The sequence below is a fragment of the Triturus cristatus genome, chromosome 4_1 (genome assembly GCF_964204655.1).
Source record: "Triturus cristatus chromosome 4_1, aTriCri1.1, whole genome shotgun sequence".
Classification (NCBI taxonomy): domain Eukaryota; kingdom Metazoa; phylum Chordata; class Amphibia; order Caudata; family Salamandridae; genus Triturus; species Triturus cristatus.
Window position 1 is genome coordinate 293,987,843 of NC_140585.1, and position 23,575 is coordinate 294,011,417.

At 44.8% G+C, this 23,575-nt stretch overlaps 6 non-coding genes across 6 annotated transcripts; all 6 read left to right on the plus strand.

Moving 5' to 3' along the window:
* The first annotated feature begins 2,772 nt into the window (after window positions 1-2,772).
* On the plus strand, window positions 2,773-3,072 carry LOC146854400 (signal recognition particle RNA). The gene has a single exon (XR_014959096.1).
* Window positions 3,073-6,479: 3,407 nt separating this feature from the next.
* LOC146854401 (signal recognition particle RNA) lies at window positions 6,480-6,779 on the plus strand. The gene has a single exon (XR_014959102.1).
* Window positions 6,780-10,186: 3,407 nt separating this feature from the next.
* On the plus strand, window positions 10,187-10,486 carry LOC146854402 (signal recognition particle RNA). Its single transcript, XR_014981620.1, has one exon.
* A 3,408-nt stretch (window positions 10,487-13,894) lies between these two features.
* On the plus strand, window positions 13,895-14,194 carry LOC146854403 (signal recognition particle RNA). Its single transcript, XR_014959051.1, has one exon.
* A 3,410-nt stretch (window positions 14,195-17,604) lies between these two features.
* On the plus strand, window positions 17,605-17,904 carry LOC146854404 (signal recognition particle RNA). Its single transcript, XR_014959260.1, has one exon.
* Window positions 17,905-21,310: 3,406 nt separating this feature from the next.
* On the plus strand, window positions 21,311-21,610 carry LOC146854405 (signal recognition particle RNA). The gene has a single exon (XR_014959198.1).
* The last annotated feature ends 1,965 nt before the right edge of the window (window positions 21,611-23,575 follow it).

Genomic DNA, 23,575 nt, shown 5'->3' on the forward strand with positions numbered 1-23,575 from the left:
CTCTACTCAAATCTACTTCTAATCCCTGGCAGCAGCCCGGAACCGCGAACCCTTCACACTCTGCACCCACCAAGCCTGGCCTGTGCCAGAGTGAACAAAGAAAACAAGGACGACCCCACGGCGACTGTGACCCCGAGTCCGGCACCCAAGGACCTCCCTCGACACTCCTGAAGAAGCCTGCAGCCTCAGAACCAGGTGCCCCCCCAACCGCGATCAACAGAGGGTAAGATTTCCCGACACCAAAAGGTACCCCTGCACCCGGCGCTCCGCGGCCCCCTGTGCCCAATCCCGGGGTACCTACCTATCCTCCAACTACCCAACTTACCTCTCGAAGTGGTGGTGGCACCTGAAGAATCTTCGCCCCCGAGCTTGCAGTCTTTTTCTAAAACCAGAGATTTCCCATTCAAATCAATTGAGCGCCCGAATGCTCAAAAGCACCCTGCACCCAGCCGTCCGAGTGGCCCTGGCAGTGCAACCTCTACATCTATCTACTTCCCCACTTGCCCTGGATAAGTGACCAGGAGCCCAGCTCCCACAGCCACGTGGCCTGCTAGTCAGCAGCCACCAACCAAGGCCCCCCTACCTCTCATAGGATAACATTGGGCCTAACTCTCTCTGCACCCGGCCGCCCTTGTGCCGCTGAGGGTGAACCAACTGTACGTACCTGACCCTGGGAGACGCCTGGGTCTATGCCCAGAACCTTAACTCTGCCAGTCGAGTACTTACCTTTAAACCGATAACTCAATCTTCTCCATAGGGTAACATTGACTGGTTTTTCCTGAAATTTCTTCCAAGTGTGGACTTTTCAAAATTTAAAATATTCACCAAAAATCAGCCGAGTAACGAAAACGAAAATACTCACCTGCTATTAGGTGAGCTCCCAGTGCTGGATCTTGGTGCCCAGCACTGACTCTGAAAAATACTTACCACTGTACTTACCAGTAACCCAATTTTCTCCCATAGGAAATCATTGACTGTTTTTCTGTGAAATTTCTTTTAAGTGTCAATTTCTGCAAACTTTAAATATTCTTTAAAAATCGTATAATTTCTGAAAACGTAATTACTTACCTGTTTTGGATAAAGGTCCCAGTACTGAGTCTAGGCACCCAGTACTGGATTACAAAAGTAACGAGAACATACTATACCTGCAACTTGAATTTTCTGCCATAGGGAATCTTAGACTGTTTTCTATGAAATATTTTCTGTCAACTTTTAAAATAGCAAAATATTGTCTAAAAATCATCACAGTAATTAAGTCGACTTTTATCACTTGATTCCAAGTACTGACCCAGGACTAAATCTAGGATCCAGTCCTGGAAATCCAAAAGTAATCCTAAAAGTAATCTGTTGCAAATAACTTGAAACTTCCATTGAGCTCAATGCATTATTGAGTTTAAAATTTTGTTGCCTATTGCAACCACTTGTAACTTTCTACAAAAGTCAATTGCATATTGCAAAAGTATTTATATAAAGCATCTCATTCTGAGAAAGTATATTTTAATACCTATTGTTGGTACTAAAATAAAACAAGCATATATTTTTTGTAGATAAACCATTGGCCTAGAGTTCAGTTATTGAGTGTGTGAGACCATTTGCAGACTGAGTGTGTGCAACAAATGCTTTACACTGTCCTCTGATACTGCCTTACTGCTTGACCAAGCTACCACTTTAGAGAGTAAGGTTATATCTAACTTTAGCCTCTGCCAAACCTCTGGGGACTGTAGACTCTGTACACCCTGTATCTATTTGGGAACAGTATATACAGAGCCACTTTCTCACACTGCAGTTCTCCAATATAGGTCTGTCAAGATCATTACTCAATCTACCTTGATTTGGCACAGTATAAAATAAGTCAAGAAGTCTCCTATGAAAAGATATGCAAATCTGTTCGAATCACTTTCCCTAGTCAGGGGACCCACTAGCTGGAAGGGGCAGGGAGGACCAAAATGCTCATCGGTATAGAACACTGCATGAGCAGCTGATTTTGAGGTGGTAGAAGATAGAGTAATCCAACTGGACCTCAATAAACGGTTTCCTAATGTGCAATAGCCCCTGACCACCTCTGACGCAAAAGTGTAATCTCATACCTTTGCAGAATCAGGCATGCTTTCACCTGTTCAAGCTGAACTGACATTGGTCTTCTTGGCCAGCAGGAGTTCCTCTCTTGCAGCTGTTGAGGCTAGAGAACAGAATGACGTGTATTCATTCTTTATGGTAACTCTTCTAGCCCTCCCACTCCATACTACTTTAAAACTTCCGATGTTGCAGACGAGTTCCATCATTGTGACCCATGCTATTTTTCTCAATATTGGCTGGCTCGGCATAACAAGGGAAGCCTACAGGACAGCCTAAATTGTGCCGGCAAGCTTCTACAGGGAGTCAATGGCAGATAAAGAGAAACTCAGCCCTAACCTGGCTCTTCTCTCTCACTCTCATTCTCCTTTCCCTTCTGTCCCTCTACCTGTCTCTCACTCTCTAAATACTAGTATTTATGTTGTATTCACTTCCCCGTCACAATCTTTCCGACCCTACTTCCTCTCTCCCTTCAATCAGTTCAACCCTCTTTTTTACTTTAGGAAACTCCACATCTTTTTTAAAGGCCCTTCCCATATTCACACTGCTTCTTGATAAGACATTTTTTTCCTTTCTTTGAAGGATAGTGAAATTGATTTTCTTGAAACATGGTTGGTAAACCATCAATTCATTCCACCTAACTTTATCATTATCCTTACTTATGGAATGCATTTCATCATTAGGACAGCTGCAGTGTTTGCCGGGCAAGGTGGCGTGTGCCTGTTGTCCTAGTTACTTGGGAGGCAGAGGCTTGTGGATTGCTTGAGCTCAGGGTTTCTGTGCTGCACTCAGCTGTGTTGATCAGGTGTCCATGCTGCATTGGGCATCAATATGGTGTTCTAGAGGGAGCTCTAGAATTTCAGGTTGTGTAACGAGAGGTGCACCGACCCAGGCTGGAAACAGAGCAGGCCAAAGCTTCCATGCCCATTGGTAGCAGGACAGCACCTGTGAGCAGTACGTGTAAAACAGCCTGAGCAAAATAGTGAAACCTAGCCTCTCTTTTTTGACTCAAATGTGAAAGTTTTGATTTTTACAAGGTGTAATAAATTATTTTCCCAAAACCAAATCTTTGTTTTCCTTTTGATATTTTTCCAGGAAATATGATGAACATTTGAACTGGGCCACGCATTTCAGCATAGCAGACAATTCTCCAGAATTGAGACATATTGCAACAACAAGCTAGCAGGCGGAGAGGACTGAAAACTCAGTGCAACCTAGAATAAATGGCTGTGTGATTTTCAGCAAGGATGACTCAAATGCATTCTTCCTTTTAGAGCACCTGTAGGATTAAACTGATCTGTCAAGTACAAAAGCATCCTTCATAGAGCAACTTAGAAATGCGCTTGCTGGCCCTTCTGCTGCATTTCTACGTCCAGCTCTAATTCATTTTTTGATTAGCCCTCATTCTTTTCATATGTGAATGAGAAGGAGAAATTACAGGGCCCTTCACTCTTTGAGCGAAACATGAAAAGACTGAGGGCTGTGCAACTCCCAAACGTTGGAGCCTCTGGCCTGTCGACCCTCGAACCTGCTCCTGCTCCAACCCGGCATCTCTTGTGGCCAGCAACCTCACAAACCCTGGAGGACCTGGCTACCTTTTGACTCTAAACCCCTGGGACTCCCATGAGTAGAGGCTCTACTCAAGTCTACTTCTAATCCCTGGCAGCAGCCCGGAACCGAGAACCCTTCACACTCTGCACCCACCAAGCCTGGCCTGTGCCAGAGTGAACAAAGACCACAAGGACGACCCCATGGCGACTGTGACCCCGAGTCCGGCACCCAAGGACCTCCCTCGACACTCCTGAAGAAGCCTGCAGCCTCAGAACCAGGTGCCCCCCCAACCGCGATCAACAGAGGGTAAGATTTCCCAACACCAAAAGGTACCCCTGCACCCGGCGCTCCGCGGCCCCCTGTGCCCAATCCCCGGGTACCTACCTATCCTCCAACTACCCAACTTACCTCTCGAAGTGGTGGTGGCACCTGAAGAATCTTCGTCCCCGAGCTTGCAGTCTTTTTCTAAACCACAGATTTCCCATTCAAATCAATTGAGCGCCCGAATGCTCAAAAGCACCCTGCACCCAGCCGTCCGAGTGGCCCTGGCAGTGCAACCTCTACATCTATCTACTTCCCCACTTGCCCTGGATAAGTGACCAGGAGCACAGCTCCCACAGCCTCGTGGCCTGCTAGTCAGCACCCACCAACCAAGGCCCCCCTACCTCTCATAGAATAACATTGGGCCTAACTCTCTCTGCACCCGGCCACCCTTGTGCCGCTGAGGGTGAACCAACTGTACCTGCCTGACCCTGGGAGACGCCTGAGTCTATGCCCAGAACCTTAACTCTGCCAGTCGAGTACTTACCTTTAAACCGATAACTCAATCTTCTCCATAGGGTAACATTGACTGGTTTTTCCTGAAATTTCTTCCAAGTGTGGACTTTTCAAAACTTAAAATATTCACCAAAAATCAGCCGAGTAACCAAAACGAAAATACTCACCTGCTATTAGGTGAGCTCCCAGTGCTGGATCTTGGTGCCCAGCACTGACTCTGAAAAATACTTACAACTGTACTTACCAGTAACCCAATTTTCTCCCATAGGAAATCATTGACTGTTTTTCTGTGAAATTTCTTCTAAGTGTCAATTTCTGCAAACTTTAAATATTCTTTAAAAATCGTATAATTTCTGAAAACGTAATTACTTACCTGTTTTGGATAAAGGTCCCAGTACTGAGTCTAGGCACCCAGTACTGGATTACAAAAGTAACGAGAACATACTATGCCTGCAACTTGAATTTTCTGCCGTAGGGAATCTTAGACTGTTTTCTATGAAATATTTTCTGTCAACTTTTAAAATAGCAAAATATTGTCTAAAAATCATCACAGTAATTAAGTCGACTTTTATCACTTGATTCCAAGTACTGACCCAGGACTGAATCTAGGATCCAGTCCTGGAAATCCAAAAGTAATCCTAAAAGTAATCTGTTGCAAATAACTTGAAACTTCCATTGAGCTCAATGCATTATTGTGTTTAAAATGTTGTTGCCTATTGCAACCACTTGTAACTTTCTACAAAAGTCAATTGCATATTGCAAAAGTATTTATATAAAGCATCTCATTCTGAGAAAGTATATTTTAATACCTATTGTTGGTTCTAAAATACAACAAGCATATATTTTTTGTAGATAAACCATTGGCCTAGAGTTCGGTTATTGAGTGTGTGAGACCATTTGCTGACTGAGTGTGTGCAACAAATGCTTTACACTGTCCTCTGATACTGCCTTACTGCTCGACCAAGCTACCACTTTAGAGAGTAAGGTTATATCTAACTTTAGCCTCTGCCAAACCTCTGGGGACTGTGGACTCTGTACACCCTGTACCTATTTGGGAACAGTATATACAGAGCCACTTTCTCACACTGCAGTTCTCCAATATAGGTCTGTCAAGATCATTACTCAATCTACCTTGATTTGGCACAGGATAAAATAGGTCAAGAAGTCTCCTATGAAAAGATATGCAAATCTGTTCGAATCACTTTCCCTAGTCAGGGGACCCACTAGCTGGAAGGGGCAGGGAGGACCAAAATAGCTCATCGGTATAGAACACTGCATGAGCAGCTGATTTTGAGGTGGTAGAAGATAGAGTAATCCAACTGGACCTCAATAAACAGTTTCCTAATGTGCAATAGCCCCTGACCACCTCTGACGCAAAAGTGTAATCTCATACCTTTGCAGAATCAGGCATGCTTTCACCTGTTCAAGCTGAACTGACATTGGTCTTCTTGGCCAGCAGGAGTTCCTCTCTTGCAGCTGTTGAGGCTAGAGAACAGAATGACGTGTATTCATTCTTTATGGTAACTCTTCTAGCCCTCCCACTCCATACTACTTTAAAACTTCCGATGTTGCAGACGAGTTCCATCATTGTGACCCATGCTATTTTTCTCAATATTGGCTGGCTCGGCATAACAAGGGATGCCTACAGGACAGCCTAAATTGTGCCGGCAAGCTTCTACAGGGAGTCACTGGCAGATAAAGAGAAACTCAGCCCTAACCTGGCTCTTCTCTCTCACTCTCACTCTCCTTTCCCTTCTGTCCCTCTACCTGTTTCTCACTCTCTAAATACTAGTATTTATGTTGTATTCACTTCCCCGTCACAATCTTTCCGACCCTACTTCCTCTCTCCCTTCAATCAGTTCAACCCTCTTTTTTACTTTAGGAAACTCCACATCTTTTTTAAAGGCCCTTCCCATATTCACACTGCTTCTTGATAAGACATTTTTTTCCTTTCTTTGAAGGATAGTGAAATTGATTTTCTTGAAACATGGTTGGTAAACCATCAATTCATTCCACCTTACTTTATCATTATCCTTACTTATGGAATGCATTTCATCATTAGGACAGCTGCAGTGTTTGCCGGGCAAGGTGGCGTGTGCCTGTTGTCCTAGTTACTTGGGAGGCAGAGGCTTGTGGATTGCTTGAGCTCAGGGTTTCTGGGCTGCACTCAGCTGTGTTGATCAGGTGTCCATGCTGCATTGGGCATCAATATGGTGTTCTAGAGGGAGCTCTAGAATTTCAGGTTGTGTAACGAGAGGTGCACCGACCCAGGCTGGAAACAGAGCAGGCCAAAGCTTCCATGCCCATTGGTAGCAGGACAGCACCTGTGAGCAGTACGTGTAAAACAGCCTGAGCAAAATAGTGAGACCTAGCCTCTCTTTTTTGACTCAAATGTGAAAGTTTTGATTTTTACAAGGTGTAATAAATTATTTTCCCAAAACCAAATCTTTGTTTTCCTTTTGATATTTTTCCAGGAAATATGATGAACATTTGAACTGGGCCACGCATTTCAGCATAGCAGACAATTCTCCAGAATTGAGACATCTTGCAACAACAAGCTAGCAGGCGGAGAGGACTGAAAACTCAGTGCAACCTAGAATAAATGGCTGTGTGATTTTCAGCAAGGATGACTCAAATGCATTCTTCGTTTTAGAGCACCTGTAGGATTAAACTGATCTGTCAAGTACAAAAGCATCCTTCATAGAGCAACTTAGAAATGCGCTTGCTGGCCCTTCTGCTGCATTTCTACGTCCAGCTCTAATTCATTTTTTGATTAGCCCTCATTCTTTTCATATGTGAATGAGAAGGAGAAATTACAGGGCCCTTCACTCTTTGAGCGAAACATGAAAAGACTGAGGGCTGTGCAACTCCCAAACGTTGGAGCCTCTGGCCTGTCGACCCTCGAACCTGCTCCTGCTCCAACCCGGCATCTCTTGTGGCCAGCAACCTCACAAACCCTGGAGGACCTGGCTACCTTTTGACTCTAAACCCCTGGGACTCCCATGAGTAGAGGCTCTACTCAAATCTACTTCTAATCCCTGGCAGCAGCCCGGAACCGCGAAACCTTCACACTCTGCACCCACCAAGCCTGGCCTGTGCCAGAGTGAACAAAGACCACAAGGACGACCCCACGGCGACTGTGACCCCGAGTCCGGCACCCAAGGACCTCCCTCGACACTCCTGAAAAAGCCTGCAGCCTCAGAACCAGGTGCCCCCCCAACCGCGATCAACAGAGGGTAAGATTTCCCGACACCAAAAGGTACCCCTGCACCCGGCGCTCCGCGGCCCCCTGTGCCCAATCCCGGGGTACCTACCTATCCTCCAACTACCCAACTTACCTCTCGAAGTGGTGGTGGCACCTGAAGAATCTTCGTCCCCGAGCTTGCAGTCTTTTTCTAAACCAGAGATTTCCCATTCAAATCAATTGAGCGCCCGAATGCTCAAAAGCACCCTGCACCCAGCCGTCCGAGTGGCCCTGGCAGTGCAACCTCTACATCTATCTACTTCCCCACTTGCCCTGGATAAGTGACCAGGAGCCCAGCTCCCACAGCCACGTGGCCTGCTAGTCAGCAGCCACCAACCAAGGCCCCCCTACCTCTCATAGGATAACATTGGGCCTAACTCTCTCTGCACCCGGCCGCCCTTGTGCCGCTGAGGGTGAACCAACTGTACCTACCTGACCCTGGGAGACGCCTGAGTCTATGCCCAGAACCTTAACTCTGCCAGTCGAGTACTTACCTTTAAACCGATAACTCAATCTTCTCCATAGGGTAACATTGGCTGGTTTTTCCTGAAATTTCTTCCAAGTGTGGACTTTTCAAAACTTAAAATATTCACCAAAAATCAGCCGAGTAACGAAAACGAAAATACTCACCTGCTATTAGGTGAGCTCCCAGTGCTGGATCTTGGTGCCCAGCACTGACTCTGAAAAATACTTACAACTGTACTTACCAGTAACCCAATTTTCTCCCGTAGGAAATCATTGACTGTTTTTCTGTGAAATTTCTTCTAAGTGTCAATTTCTGCAAACTTTAAATATTCTTTAAAAATCGTATAATTTCTGAAAACGTAATTACTTACCTGTTTTGGATAAAGGTCCCAGTACTGAGTCTAGGCACCCAGTACTGGATTACAAAAGTAACGAGAACATACTATGCCTGCAACTTGAATTTTCTGCCATAGGGAATCTTAGACTGTTTTCTATGAAATATTTTCTGTCAACTTTTAAAATAGCAAAATATTGTCTAAAAATCATCACAGTAATTAAGTCGACTTTTATCACTTGATTCCAAGTACTGACCCAGGACTGAATCTAGGATCCAGTCCTGGAAATCCAAAAGTAATCCTAAAAGTAATCTGTTGCAAATAACTTGAAACTTCCATTGAGCTCAATGCATTATTGTGTTTAAAATGTTGTTGCCTATTGCAACCACTTGTAACTTTCTACAAAAGTCAATTGCATATTGCAAAAGTATTTATATAAAGCATCTCATTCTGAGAAAGTATATTTTAATACCTATTGTTGGTTCTAAAATACAACAAGCATATATTTTTTGTAGATAAACCATTGGCCTAGAGTTCGGTTATTGAGTGTGTGAGACCATTTGCTGACTGAGTGTGTGCAACAAATGCTTTACACTGTCCTCTGATACTGCCTTACTGCTCGACCAAGCTACCACTTTAGAGAGTAAGGTTATATCTAACTTTAGCCTCTGCCAAACCTCTGGGGACTGTGGACTCTGTACACCCTGTACCTATTTGGGAACAGTATATACAGAGCCACTTTCTCACACTGCAGTTCTCCAATATAGGTCTGTCAAGATCATTACTCAATCTACCTTGATTTGGCACAGGATAAAATAGGTCAAGAAGTCTCCTATGAAAAGATATGCAAATCTGTTCGAATCACTTTCCCTAGTCAGGGGACCCACTAGCTGGAAGGGGCAGGGAGGACCAAAATAGCTCATCGGTATAGAACACTGCATGAGCAACTGATTTTGAGGTGGTAGAAGATAGAGTAATCCAACTGGACCTCAATAAACGGTTTCCTAATGTGCAATAGCCCCTGACCACCTCTGACGCAAAAGTGTAATCTCATACCTTTGCAGAATCAGGCATGCTTTCACCTGTTCAAGCTGAACTGACATTGGTCTTCTTGGCCAGCAGGAGTTCCTCTCTTGCAGCTGTTGAGGCTAGAGAACAGAATGACGTGTATTCATTCTTTATGGTAACTCTTCTAGCCCTCCCACTCCATACTACTTTAAAACTTCCGATGTTGCAGACGAGTTCCATCATTGTGACCCATGCTATTTTTCTCAATATTGGCTGGCTCGGCATAACAAGGGATGCCTACAGGACAGCCTAAATTGTGCCGGCAAGCTTCTACAGGGAGTCACTGGCAGATAAAGAGAAACTCAGCCCTAACCTGGCTCTTCTCTCTCACTCTCACTCTCCTTTCCCTTCTGTCCCTCTACCTGTCTCTCACTCTCTAAATACTAGTATTTATGTTGTATTCACTTCCCCGTCACAATCTTTCCGACCCTACTTCCTCTCTCCCTTCAATCAGTTCAACCCTCTTTTTTACTTTAGGAAACTCCACATCTTTTTTAAAGGCCCTTCCCATATTCACACTGCTTCTTGATAAGACATTTTTTTCCTTTCTTTGAAGGATAGTGAAATTGATTTTCTTGAAACATGGTTGGTAAACCATCAATTCATTCCACCTTACTTTATCATTATCCTTACTTATGGAATGCATTTCATCATTAGGACAGCTGCAGTGTTTGCCGGGCAAGGTGGCGTGTGCCTGTTGTCCTAGTTACTTGGGAGGCAGAGGCTTGTGGATTGCTTGAGCTCAGTGGTTCTGGGCTGCACTCAGCTGTGTTGATCAGGTGTCCATGCTGCATTGGGCATCAATATGGTGTTCTAGAGGGAGCTCTAGAATTTCAGGTTGTGTAACGAGAGGTGCACCGACCCAGGCTGGAAACAGAGCAGGCCAAAGCTTCCATGCCCATTGGTAGCAGGACAGCACCTGTGAGCAGTACGTGTAAAACAGCCTGTGCAAAATAGTGAGACCTAGCCTCTCTTTTTTGACTCAAATGTGAAAGTTTTGATTTTTACAAGGTGTAATAAATTATTTTCCCAAAACCAAATCTTTGTTTTCCTTTTGATATTTTTCCAGGAAATATGATGAACATTTGAACTGGGCCACGCATTTCAGCATAGCAGACAATTCTCCAGAATTGAGACATATTGCAACAACAAGCTAGCAGGCGGAGAGGACTGAAAACTCAGTGCAACCTAGAATAAATGGCTGTGTGATTTTCAGCAAGGATGACTCAAATGCATTCTTCGTTTTAGAGCACCTGTAGGATTAAACTGATCTGTCAAGTACAAAAGCATCCTTCATAGAGCAACTTAGAAATGCGCTTGCTGGCCCTTCTGCTGCATTTCTACGTCCAGCTCTAATTCATTTTTTGATTAGCCCTCATTCTTTTCATATGTGAATGAGAAGGAGAAATTACAGGGCCCTTCACTCTTTGAGCGAAACATGAAAAGACTGAGGGCTGTGCAACTCCCAAACGTTGGAGCCTCTGGCCTGTCGACCCTCGAACCTGCTCCTGCTCCAACCCGGCATCTCTTGTGGCCAGCAACCTCACAAACCCTGGAGGACCTGGCTACCTTTTGACTCTAAACCCCTGGGACTCCCATGAGTAGAGGCTCTACCCAAATCTACTTCTAATCCCTGGCAGCAGCCCGGAACCGCGAAACCTTCACACTCTGCACCCACCAAGCCTGGCCTGTGCCAGAGTGAACAAAGACCACAAGGACGACCCCACGGCGACTGTGACCCCGAGTCCGACACCAAAGGACCTCCCTCGACACTCCTGAAGAAGCCTGCAGCCTCAGAACCAGGTGCCCCCCCCAACCGCGATCAACAGAGGGTAAGATTTCCCGACACCAAAAGGTACCCCTGCACCCGGCGCTCCGCGGCCCCCTGTCCCCAATCCCGGGGTACCTACCTATCCTCCAACTACCCAACTTACCTCTCGAAGTGGTGGTGGCACCTGAAGAATCTTCGCCCCCGAGCTTGCAGTCTTTTTCTAAACCAGAGATTTCCCATTCAAATCAATTAAGCGCCCGAATGCTCAAAAGCACCCTGCACCCAGCCGTCCGAGTGGCCCTGGCAGTGCAACCTCTACATCTATCTACTTCCCCACTTGCCCTGGATAAGTGACCAGGAGCCCAGCTCCCACAGCCACGTGGCCTGCTAGTCAGCAGCCACCAACCAAGGCCCCCCTACCTCTCATAGGATAACATTGGGCCTAACTCTCTCTGCACCCGGCCACCCTTGTGCCGCTGAGGGTGAACCAACTGTACCTACCTGACCCTGGGAGACGCCTGAGTCTATGCCCAGAACCTTAACTCTGCCAGTCGAGTACTTACCTTTAAACCGATAACTCAATCTTCTCCATAGGGTAACATTGACTGGTTTTTCCTGAAATTTCTTCCAAGTGTGGACTTTTCAAAACTTAAAATATTCACCAAAAATCAGCCGAGTAACGAAAACGAAAATATTCACCTGCTATTAGGTGAGCTCCCAGTGCTGGATCTTGGTGCCCAGCACTGACTCTGAAAAATACTTACAACTGTACTTACCAGTAACCCAATTTTCTCCCATAGGAAATCATTGACTGTTTTTCTGTGAAATTTCTTCTAAGTGTCAATTTCTGCAAACTTTAAATATTCTTTAAAAATCGTATAATTTCTGAAAACGTAATTACTTACCTGTTTTGGATAAAGGTCCCAGTACTGAGTCTAGGCACCCAGTACTGGATTACAAAAGTAACGAGAACATACTATACCTGCAACTTGAATGTTCTGCCATAGGGAATCTTGGACTGTTTTCTATGAAATATTTTCTGTCAACTTTTAAAATAGCAAAATATTGTCTAAAAATCATCACAGTAATTAAGTCGACTTTTATCACTTGATTCCAAGTACTGACCCAGGACTGAATCTAGGATCCAGTCCTGGAAATCCAAAAGTAATCCTAAAAGTAATCTGTTGCAAATAACTTGAAACTTCCATTGAGCTCAATGCATTATTGTGTTTAAAATGTTGTTGCCTATTGCAACCACTTGTAACTTTCTACAAAAGTAAATTGCATATTGCAAAAGTATTTATATAAAGCATCTCATTCTGAGAAAGTATATTTTAATACCTATTGTTGGTTCTAAAATAAAACAAGCATATATTTTTTGTAGATAAACCATTGGCCTAGAGTTCAGTTATTGAGTGTGTGAGACCATTTGCTGACTGAGTGTGTGCAACAAATGCTTTACACTGTCCTCTGATACTGCCTTACTGCTCGACCAAGCTACCACTTTAGAGAGTAAGGTTATATCTAACTTTAGCCTCTGCCAAACCTCTGGGGACTGTGGACTCTGTACACCCTGTACCTATTTGGGAACAGTATATACAGAGCCAGTTTCTCACACTGCAGTTCTCCAATATAGGTCTGTCAAGATCATTACTCAATCTACCTTGATTTGGCACAGGATAAAATAGGTCAAGAAGTCTCCTATGAAAAGATATGCAAATCTGTTCGAATCACTTTCCCTAGTCAGGGGACCCACTAGCTGGAAGGGGCAGGGAGGACCAAAATAGCTCATCGGTATAGAACACTGCATGAGCAGCTGATTTTGAGGTGGTAGAAGATAGAGTAATCCAACTGGACCTCAATAAACGGTTTCCTAATGTGCAATAGCCCCTGACCACCTCTGACGCAAAAGTGTAATCTCATACCTTTGCAGAATCAGGCATGCTTTCACCTGTTCAAGCTGAACTGACATTGGTCTTCTTGGCCAGCAGGAGTTCCTCTCTTGCAGCTGTTGAGGCTAGAGAACAGAATGACGTGTATTCATTCTTTATGGTAACTCTTCTAGCCCTCCCACTCCATACTACTTTAAAACTTCCGATGTTGCAGACGAGTTCCATCATTGTGACCCATGCTATTTTTCTCAATATTGGCTGGCTCGGCATAACAAGGGATGCCTACAGGACAGCCTAAATTGTGCTGGCAAGCTTCTACAGGGAGTCACTGGCAGATAAAGAGAAACTCAGCCCTAACCTGGCTCTTCTCTCTCACTATCACTCTCCTTTCCCTTCTGTCCCTCTACCTGTCTCTCACTCTCTAAATACTAGTATTTATGTTGTATTCACTTCCCCGTCACAATCTTTCCGACCCTACTTCCTCTCTCCCTTCAATCAGTTCAACCCTCTTTTTTACTTTAGGAAACTCCACATCTTTTTTAAAGGCCCTTCCCATATTCACACTGCTTCTTGATAAGACATTTTTTTCCTTTCTTTGAAGGATAGTGAAATTGATTTTCTTGAAACATGGTTGGTAAACCATCAATTCATTCCACCTTACTTTATCATTATCCTTACTTATGGAATGCATTTCATCATTAGGACAGCTGCAGTGTTTGCCGGGCAAAGTGGCGTGTGCCTGTTGTCCTAGTTACTTGGGAGGCAGAGGCTTGTGGATTGCTTGAGCTCAGGGGTTCTGGGCTGCACTCAGCTGTGTTGATCAGGTGTCCATGCTGCATTGGGCATCAATATGGTGTTCTAGAGGGAGCTCTAGAATTTCAGGTTGTGTAACGAGAGGTGCACCGACCCAGGCTGGAAACAGAGCAGGCCAAAGCTTCCATGCCCATTGGTAGCAGGACAGCACCTGTGAGCAGTACGTGTAAAACAGCCTGAGCAAAATAGTGAGACCTAGCCTCTCTTTTTTGACTCAAATGTGAAAGTTTTGATTTTTACAAGGTGTAATAAATTATTTTCCCAAAACCAAATCTTTGTTTTCCTTTTGATATTTTTCCAGGAAATATGATGAACATTTGAACTGGGCCACGCATTTCAGCATAGCAGACAATTCTCCAGAATTGAGACATATTGCAACAACAAGCTAGCAGGCGGAGAGGACTGAAAACTCAGTGCAACCTAGAATAAATGGCTGTGTGATTTTCAGCAAGGATGACTCAAATGCATTCTTCCTTTTAGAGCACCTGTAGGATTAAACGGATCTGTCAAGTACAAAAGCATCCTTCATAGAACAACTTAGAAATGCGCTTGCTGGCCCTTCTGCTGCATTTCTACGTCCAGCTCTAATTCATTTTTTGATTAGCCCTCATTCTTTTCATATGTGAATGAGAAGGAGAAATTACAGGGCCCTTCACTCTTTGAGCGAAACATGAAAAGACTGAGGGCTGTGAAACTCCCAAACGTTGGAGCCTCTGGCCTGTCGACCATCGAACCTGCTCCTGCTCCAACCCGGCATCTCTTGTGGCCAGCAACCTCACAAACCCTGGAGGACCTGGCTACCTTTTGACTCTAAACCCCTGGGACTCCCATGAGTAGAGGCTCTACTCAAGTCTACTTCTAATCCCTGGCAGCAGCCCGGAACCGCGAACCCTTCACACTCTGCACCCACCAAGCCTGGCCTGTGCCAGAGTGAACAAAGACCACAAGGACGACCCCACGGCGACTGTGACCCCGAGTCCGGCACCCAAGGACCTCCCTCGACACTCCTGAAGAAGCCTGCAGCCCCAGAACCAGGTGCCCCCCCAACCGCGATCAACAGAGGGTAAGATTTCCCAACACCAAAAGGTACCCCTGCACCCGGCGCTCCGCGGCCCCCTGTGCCCAATCCCCGGGTACCTACCTATCCTCCAACTACCCAACTTACCTCTCGAAGTGGTGGTGGCACCTGAAGAATCTTCATCCCCGAGCTTGCAGTCTTTTTCTAAACCACAGATTTCCCATTCAAATCAATTGAGCGCCCGAATGCTCAAAAGCACCCTGCACCCAGCCGTCCGAGTGGCCCTGGCAGTGCAACCTCTACATCTATCTACTTCCCCACTTGCCCTGGATAAGTGACCAGGAGCCCAGCTCCCACAGCCACGTGGCCTGCTAGTCAGCAGCCACCAACCAAGGCCCCCCTACCTCTCATAGGAAAACATTGGGCCTAACTCTCTCTGCACCCGGCCACCCTTGTGCCGCTGAGGGTGAACCAACTGTACCTACCTGACCCTGGGAGACGCCTGAGTCTATGCCCAGAACCTTAACTCTGCCAGTCGAGTACTTACCTTTAAACCGATAACTCAATCTTCTCCATAGGGTAACATTGACTGGTTTTTCCTGAAATTTCTTCCTAGTGTGGACTTTTCAAAACTTAAAATATTCACCAAAAATCAGCCGAGTAACGAAAACGAAAATATTCACCTGCTATTAGGTGAGCTCCCAGTGCTGGATCTTGGTGCCCAGCACTGACTCTGAAAAATACTTACAACTGTACTTACCAGTAACCCAATTTTCTCCCATAGGAAATCATTGACTGTTTTTCTGTGAAATTTCTTCTAAGTGTCAATTTCTGCAAACTTTAAATATTCTTTAAAAATCGTATAATTTCTGAAAACGTAATTACTTACCTGTTTTGGATAAAGGTCCCAGTACTGAGTCTAGGCACCCAGTACTGGATTACAAAAGTAACGAGAACATACTATACCTGCAACTTGAATGTTCTGCCATAGGGAATCTTGGACTGTTTTCTATGAAATATTTTCTGTCAACTTTTAAAATAGCAAAATATTGTCTAAAAATCATCACAGTAATTAAGTCGACTTTTATCACTTGATTCCAAGTACTGACCCAGGACTGAATCTAGGATCCAGTCCTGGAAATCCAAAAGTAATCCTAAAAGTAATCTGTTGCAAATAACTTGAAACTTCCATTGAGCTCAATGCATTATTGTGTTTAAAATGTTGTTGCCTATTGCAACCACTTGTAACTTTCTAAAAAATTCAATTGCATATTGCAAAAGTATTTATATAAAGCATCTCATTCTGAGAAAGTATATTTTAATACCTATTGTTGGTTCTAAAATAAAACAAGCATATATTTTTTGTAGATAAACCATTGGCCTAGAGTTCAGTTATTGAGTGTGTGAGACCATTTGCTGACTGAGTGTGTGCAACAAATGCTTTACACTGTCCTCTGATACTGCCTTACTGCTCGACCAAGCTACCACTTTAGAGAGTAAGGTTATATCTAACTTTAGCCTCTGCCAAACCTCTGGGGACTGTGGACTCTGTACACCCTGTATCTATTTGGGAACAGTATATACAGAGCCACTTTCTCACACTGCAGTTCTCCAATATAGGTCTGTCAAGATCATTACTCAATCTACCTTGATTTGGCACAGTATAAAATAAGTCAAGAAGTCTCCTATGAAAAGATATGCAAATCTGTTCGAATCACTTTCCCTAGTCAGGGGACCCACTAGCTGGAAGGGGCAGGGAGGACCAAAATAGCTCATCGGTATAGAACACTGCATGAGCAGCTGATTTTGAGGTGGTAGAAGATAGAGTAATTCAACTGGACCTCAATAAACGGTTTCCTAATGTGCAATAGCCCGTGACCACCTCTGACGCAAAAGTGTAATCTCATACCTTTGCAGAATCAGGCATGCTTTCACCTGTTCAAGCTGAACTGACATTGGTCTTCTTGGCCAGCAGGAGTTCCTCTCTTGCAGCTGTTGAGGCTAGAGAACAGAATGACGTGTATTCATTCTTTATATTGGTAACTCTTCTAGCCCTCCCACTCCATACTACTTTAAAACTTCCGATGTTGCAGACGAGTTCCATCATTGTGACCCATGCTATTTTTCTCAATATTGGCTGGCTCGGCATAACAAGGGATGCCTACAGGACAGCCTAAATTGTGCCGGCAAGCTTCTACAGGGAGTCACTGGCAGATAAAGAGAAACTCAGCCCTAACCTGGCTCTTCTCTCTCACTCTCACTCTCCTTTCCCTTCTGTCCCTCTACCTGTCTCTCACTCTCTAAATACTAGTATTTATGTTGTATTCACTTCCCCGTCACAATCTTTCCGACCCTACTTCCTCTCTCCCTTCAATCAGTTCAACCCTCTTTTTTACTTTAGGAAACTCCACATCTTTTTTAAAGGCCCTTCCCATATTCACACTGCTTCTTGATAAGAACTTTTTTTCCTTTCTTTGAAGGATAGTGAAATTGATTTTCTTGAAACATGGTTGGTAAACCATCAATTCATTCCACCTTACTTTATCATTATCCTTACTTATGGAATGCATTTCATCATTAGGACAGCTGCAGTGTTTGCCGGGCAAGGTGGCGTGTGCCTGTTGTCCTAGTTACTTGGGAGGCAGAGGCTTGTGGATTGCTTGAGCTCAGGGGTTCTGGGCTGCACTCAGCTGTGTTGATCAGGTGTCCATGCTGCATTGGGCATCAATATGGTGTTCTAGAGGGAGCTCTAGAATTTCAGGTTGTGTAACGAGAGGTGCACCGACCCAGGCTAGAAACAGAGCAGGCCAAAGCTTCCATGCCCATTGGTAGCAGGACAGCACCTGTGAGCAGTACGTGTAAAACAGCCTGAGCAAAATAGTGAGACCTAGCCTCTCTCTTTTGACTCAAATGTGAAAGTTTTGATTTTTACAAGGTGTAATAAATTATTTTCCCAAAACCAAATGTTTGTTTTCCTTTTGATATTTTTCCAGGAAATATGATGAACATTTGAACTGGGCCACGCATTTCAGCATAGCAGAAAATTCTCCAGAATTGAGACATATTGCAACAACAAGCTAGCAGGCGGAGAGGACTGAAAACTCAGTGCAACCTAGAATAAATGGCTGTGTGATTTTCAGCAAGGATGACTCAAATGCATTCTTCCTTTTAGAGCACCTGTAGGATTAAACTGATCTGTCAAGTACAAAAGCATCCTTCATAGAGCAACTTAGAAATGCGCTTGCTGGCCCTTCTGCTGCATTTCTACGTCCAGCTCTAATTCATTTTTTGATTAGCCCTCATTCTTTTCATATGTGAATGAGAAGGAGAAATTACAGGGCCCTTCACTCTTTGAGCGAAACATGAAAAGACTGAGGGCTGTGCAACTCCCAAACGTTGGAGCCTCTGGCCTGTCGACCATCGAACCTGCTCCTGCTCCAACCCGGCATCTCTTGTGGCCAGCAACCTCACAAACCCTGGAGGACCTGGCTACCTTTTGACTCTAAACCCCTGGGACTCCCATGAGTAGAGGCTCTACTCAAGTCTACTTCTAATCCCTGGCAGCAGCCCGGAACCGCGAACCCTTCACACTCTGCACCCACCAAGCCTGGCCTGTGCCAGAGTGAACAAAGACCACAAGGACGACCCCATGGCGACTGTGACCCCGAGTCCGGCACCCAAGGACCTCCCTCGACACTCCTGAAGAAGCCTGCAGCCTCAGAACCAGGTGCCCCCCCAACCGCGATCAACAGAGGGTAAGATTTCCCAACACCAAAAGGTACCCCTGCACCCGGCGCTCCGCGGCCCCCTGTGCCCAATCCCCGGGTACCTACCTATCCTCCAACTACCCAACTTACCTCTCGAAGTGGTGGTGGCACCTGAAGAATCTTCGTCCCCGAGCTTGCAGTCTTTTTCTAAACCACAGATTTCCCATTCAAATCAATTGAGCGCCCGAATGCTCAAAAGCACCCTGCACCCAGCCGTCCGAGTGGCCCTGGCAGTGCAACCTCTACATCTATCTACTTCCCCACTTGCCCTGGATAAGTGACCAGGAGCCCAGCTCCCACAGCCACGTGGCCTGCTAGTCAGCAGCCACCAACCAAGGCCCCCCTACCTCTCATAGGATAACATTGGGCCTAACTCTCTCTGCACCCGGCCGCCCTTGTGCCGCTGAGGGTGAACCAACTGTACCTACCTGACCCTGGGAGACGCCTGAGTCTTTGCCCAGAACCTTAACTCTGCCAGTCGAGTACTTACCTTTAAACCGATAACTCAATCTTCTCCATAGGGTAACATTGACTGGTTTTCCTGAAATTTCTTCCAAGTGTGGACTTTTCAAAACTTAACATATTCACCAAAAATCAGCCGAGTAACGAAAACGAAAATACTCACCTGCTATTAGGTGAGCTCCCAGTGCTGGATCTTGGTGCCCAGCACTGACTCTGAAAAATACTTACAACTGTACTTACCAGTAACCTAATTTTCTCCCATAGGAAATCATTGACTGTTTTTCTGTGAAATTTCTTCTAAGTGTCAATTTCTGCAAACTTTAAATATTCTTTAAAAATCGTATAATTTCTGAAAACGTAATTACTTACCTGTTTTGGATAAAGGTCCCAGTACTGAGTCTAGGCACCCAGTACTGGATTACAAAAGTAACGAGAACATACTATACCTGCAACTTGAATTTTCTGCCATAGGGAATCTTAGACTGTTTTCTATGAAATATTTTCTGTCAACTTTTAAAATAGCAAAATATTGTCTAAAAATCATCACAGTAATTAAGTCGACTTTTATCACTTGATTACAAGTACTGACCCAGGACTGAATCTAGGATCCAGTCCTGGAAATCCAAAAGTAATCCTAAAAGTAATCTGTTGCAAATAACTTGAAACTTCCATTGAGCTCAATGCATTATTGTGTTTAAAATGTTGTTGCCTATTGCAACCACTTGTAACTTTCTACAAAAGTCAATTGCATATTGCAAAAGTATTTATATAAAGCATCTCATTCTGAGAAAGTATATTTTAATACCTATTGTTGGTTCTAAAATAAAACAAGCATATATTTTTTGTAGATAAAACATTGGCCTAGAGTTCAGTTATTGAGTGTGTGAGACCATTTGCTGACTGAGTGTGTGCAACAAATGCTTTACACTGTCCTCTGATACTGCCTTACTGCTCGACCAAGCTACCACTTTAGAGAGTAAGGTTATATCTAACTTTAGCCTCTGCCAAACCTCTGGGGACTGTGGACTCTGTACACCCTGTACCTATTTGGGAACAGTATATACAGAGCCACTTTCTCACACTGCAGTTCTCCAATATAGGTCTGTCAAGATCATTACTCAATCTACCTTGATTTGGCACAGTATAAAATAGGTCAAGAAGTCTCCTATGAAAAGATATGCAAATCTGTTCGAATTACTTTCCCTAGTCAGGGGACCCACTAGCTGGAAGGGGCAGGAAGGACCAAAATAGCTCATCGGTATAGAACACTGCATGAGCAGCTGATTTTGAGGTGGTAGAAGATAGAGTAATCCAACTGGACCTCAATAAACGGTTTCCTAATGTGCAATAGCCCCTGACCACCTCTGACGCAAAAGTGTAATCTCATACCTTTGCAGAATCAGGCATGCTTTCACCTGTTCAAGCTGAACTGACATTGGTCTTCTTGGCCAGCAGGAGTTCCTCTCTTGCAGCTGTTGAGGCTAGAGAACAGAATGACGTGTATTCATTCTTTATGGTAACTCTTCTAGCCCTCCCACTCCATACTACTTTAAAACTTCCGATGTTGCAGACGAGTTCCATCATTGTGACCCATGCTATTTTTCTCAATATTGGCTGGCTCGGCATAACAAGGGAAGCCTACAGGACAGCCTAAATTGTGCCGGCAAGCTTCTACAGGGAGTCAATGGCAGATAAAGAGAAACTCAGCCCTAACCTGGCTCTTCTCTCTCACTCTCATTCTCCTTTCCCTTCTGTCCCTCTACCTGTCTCTCACTCTCTAAATACTAGTATTTATGTTGTATTCACTTCCCCGTCACAATCTTTCCGACCCTACTTCCTCTCTCCCTTCAATCAGTTCAACCCTCTTTTTTACTTTAGGAAACTCCACATCTTTTTTAAAGGCCCTTCCCATATTCACACTGCTTCTTGATAAGACATTTTTTTCCTTTCTTTGAAGGATAGTGAAATTGATTCTCTTGAAACATGGTTGGTAAACCATCAATTCATTCCACCTTACTTTATCATTATCCTTACTTATGGAATGCATTTCATCATTAGGACAGCTGCAGTGTTTGCCGGGCAAGGTGGCGTGTGCCTGTTGTCCTAGTTACTTGGGAGGCAGAGGCTTGTGGATTGCTTGAGCTCAGGGGTTCTGGGCTGCACTCAGCTGTGTTGATCAGGTGTCCATGCTGCATTGGGCATCAATATGGTGTTCTAGAGGGAGCTCTAGAATTTCAGGTTGTGTAACGAGAGGTGCACCGACCCAGGCTGGAAACAGAGCAGGCCAAAGCTTCCATGCCCATTGGTAGCAGGACAGCACCTGTGAGCAGTACGTGTAAAACAGCCTGAGCAAAATAGTGAAACCTAGCCTCACTTTTTTGACTCAAATTTGAAAGTTTTGATTTTTACAAGGTGTAATAAATTATTTTCCCAAAACCAAATCTTTGTTTTCCTTTTGATATTTTTCCAGGAAATATGATGAACATTTGAACTGGGCCACGCATTTCAGCATAGCAGACAATTCTCCAGAATTGAGACATATTGCAACAACAAGCTAGCAGGCGGAGAGGACTGAAAACTCAGTGCAACCTAGAATAAATGGCTGTGTGATTTTAAGCAAGGATGACTCAAATGCATTCTTCCTTTTAGAGCACCTGTAGGATTAAACTGATCTGTCAAGTACAAAAGCATCCTTCATAGAGCAACTTAGAAATGCGCTTGCTGGCCCTTCTGCTGCATTTCTACGTCCAGCTCTAATTCATTTTTTGATTAGCCCTCATTCTTTTCATATGTGAATGAGAAGGAGAAATTACAGGGCCCTTCACTCTTTGAGCGAAACATGAAAAGACTGAGGGCTGTGCAACTCCCAAACGTTGGAGCCTCTGGCCTGTCGACCCTCGAACCTGCTCCTGCTCCAACCCGGCATCTCTTGTGGCCAGCAACATCACAAACCCTGGAGGACCTGGCTACCTTTTGACTCTAAACCCCTGGGACTCCCATGAGTAGAGGCTCTACTCAAATCTACTTCTAATCCCTGGCAGCAGCCCGGAACCGCGAACCCTTCACACTCTGCACCCACCAAGCCTGGCCTGTGCCAGAGTGAACAAAGACCACAAGGACGACCCCACGGCGACTGTGACCCCGAGTCCGGCACCCAAGGACCTCCCTCGACACTCCTGAAGAAGCCTGCAGCCTCAGAACCAGGTGCCCCCCCAACCGCGATCAACAGAGGGTAAGATTTCCCGACACCAAAAGGTACCCCTGCACCCGGCGCTCCGCGGCCCCCTGTGCCCAATCCCGGGGTACCTACCTATCCTCCAACTACCCAACTTACCTCTCCAAGTGGTGGTGGCACCTGAAGAATCTTCGTCCCCGAGCTTGCAGTCTTTTTCTAAACCAGAGATTTCCCATTCAAATCAATTGAGCGCCCGAATGCTCAAAAGCACCCTGCACCCAGCCGTCCGAGTGGCCCTGGCAGTGCAACCTCTACATCTATCTACTTCCCCACTTGCCCTGGATAAGTGACCAGGAGCCCAGCTCCCACAGCCACGTGGCCTGCTAGTCAGCAGCCACCAACCAAGGCCCCCCTACCTCTCATAGGATAACATTGGGCCTAACTCTCTCTGCACCCGGCCGCCCTTGTGCCGCTGAGGGTGAACCAACTGTACCTACCTGACCCTGGGAGACGCCTGAGTCTATGCCCAGAACCTTAACTCTGCCAGTCGAGTACTTACCTTTAAACCGATAACTCAATCTTCTCCATAGGGTAACATTGGCTGGTTTTTCCTGAAATTTCTTCCAAGTGTGGACTTTTCAAAACTTAAAATATTCACCAAAAATCAGCCGAGTAACGAAAACGAAAATACTCACCTGCTATTAGGTGAGCTCCCAGTGCTGGATCTTGGTGCCCAGCACTGACTCTGAAGAATACTTACAACTGTACTTACCAGTAACCCAATTTTCTCCCGTAGGAAATCATTGACTGTTTTTCTGTGAAATTTCTTCTAAGTGTCAATTTCTGCAAACTTTAAATATTCTTTAAAAATCGTATAATTTCTGAAAACGTAAATACTTACCTGTTTTGGATAAAGGTCCCAGTACTGAGTCTAGGCACCCAGTACTGGATTACAAAAGTAACGAGAACATACTATACCTGCAACTTGAATTTTCTGCCATAGGGAATCTTAGACTGTTTTCTATGAAATATTTTCTGTCAACTTTTAAAATAGCAAAATATTGTCTAAAAATCATCACAGTAATTAAGTCGACTTTTATCACTTGATTCCAAGTACTGACCCAGGACTGAATCTAGGATCCAGTCCTGGAAATCCAAAAGTAA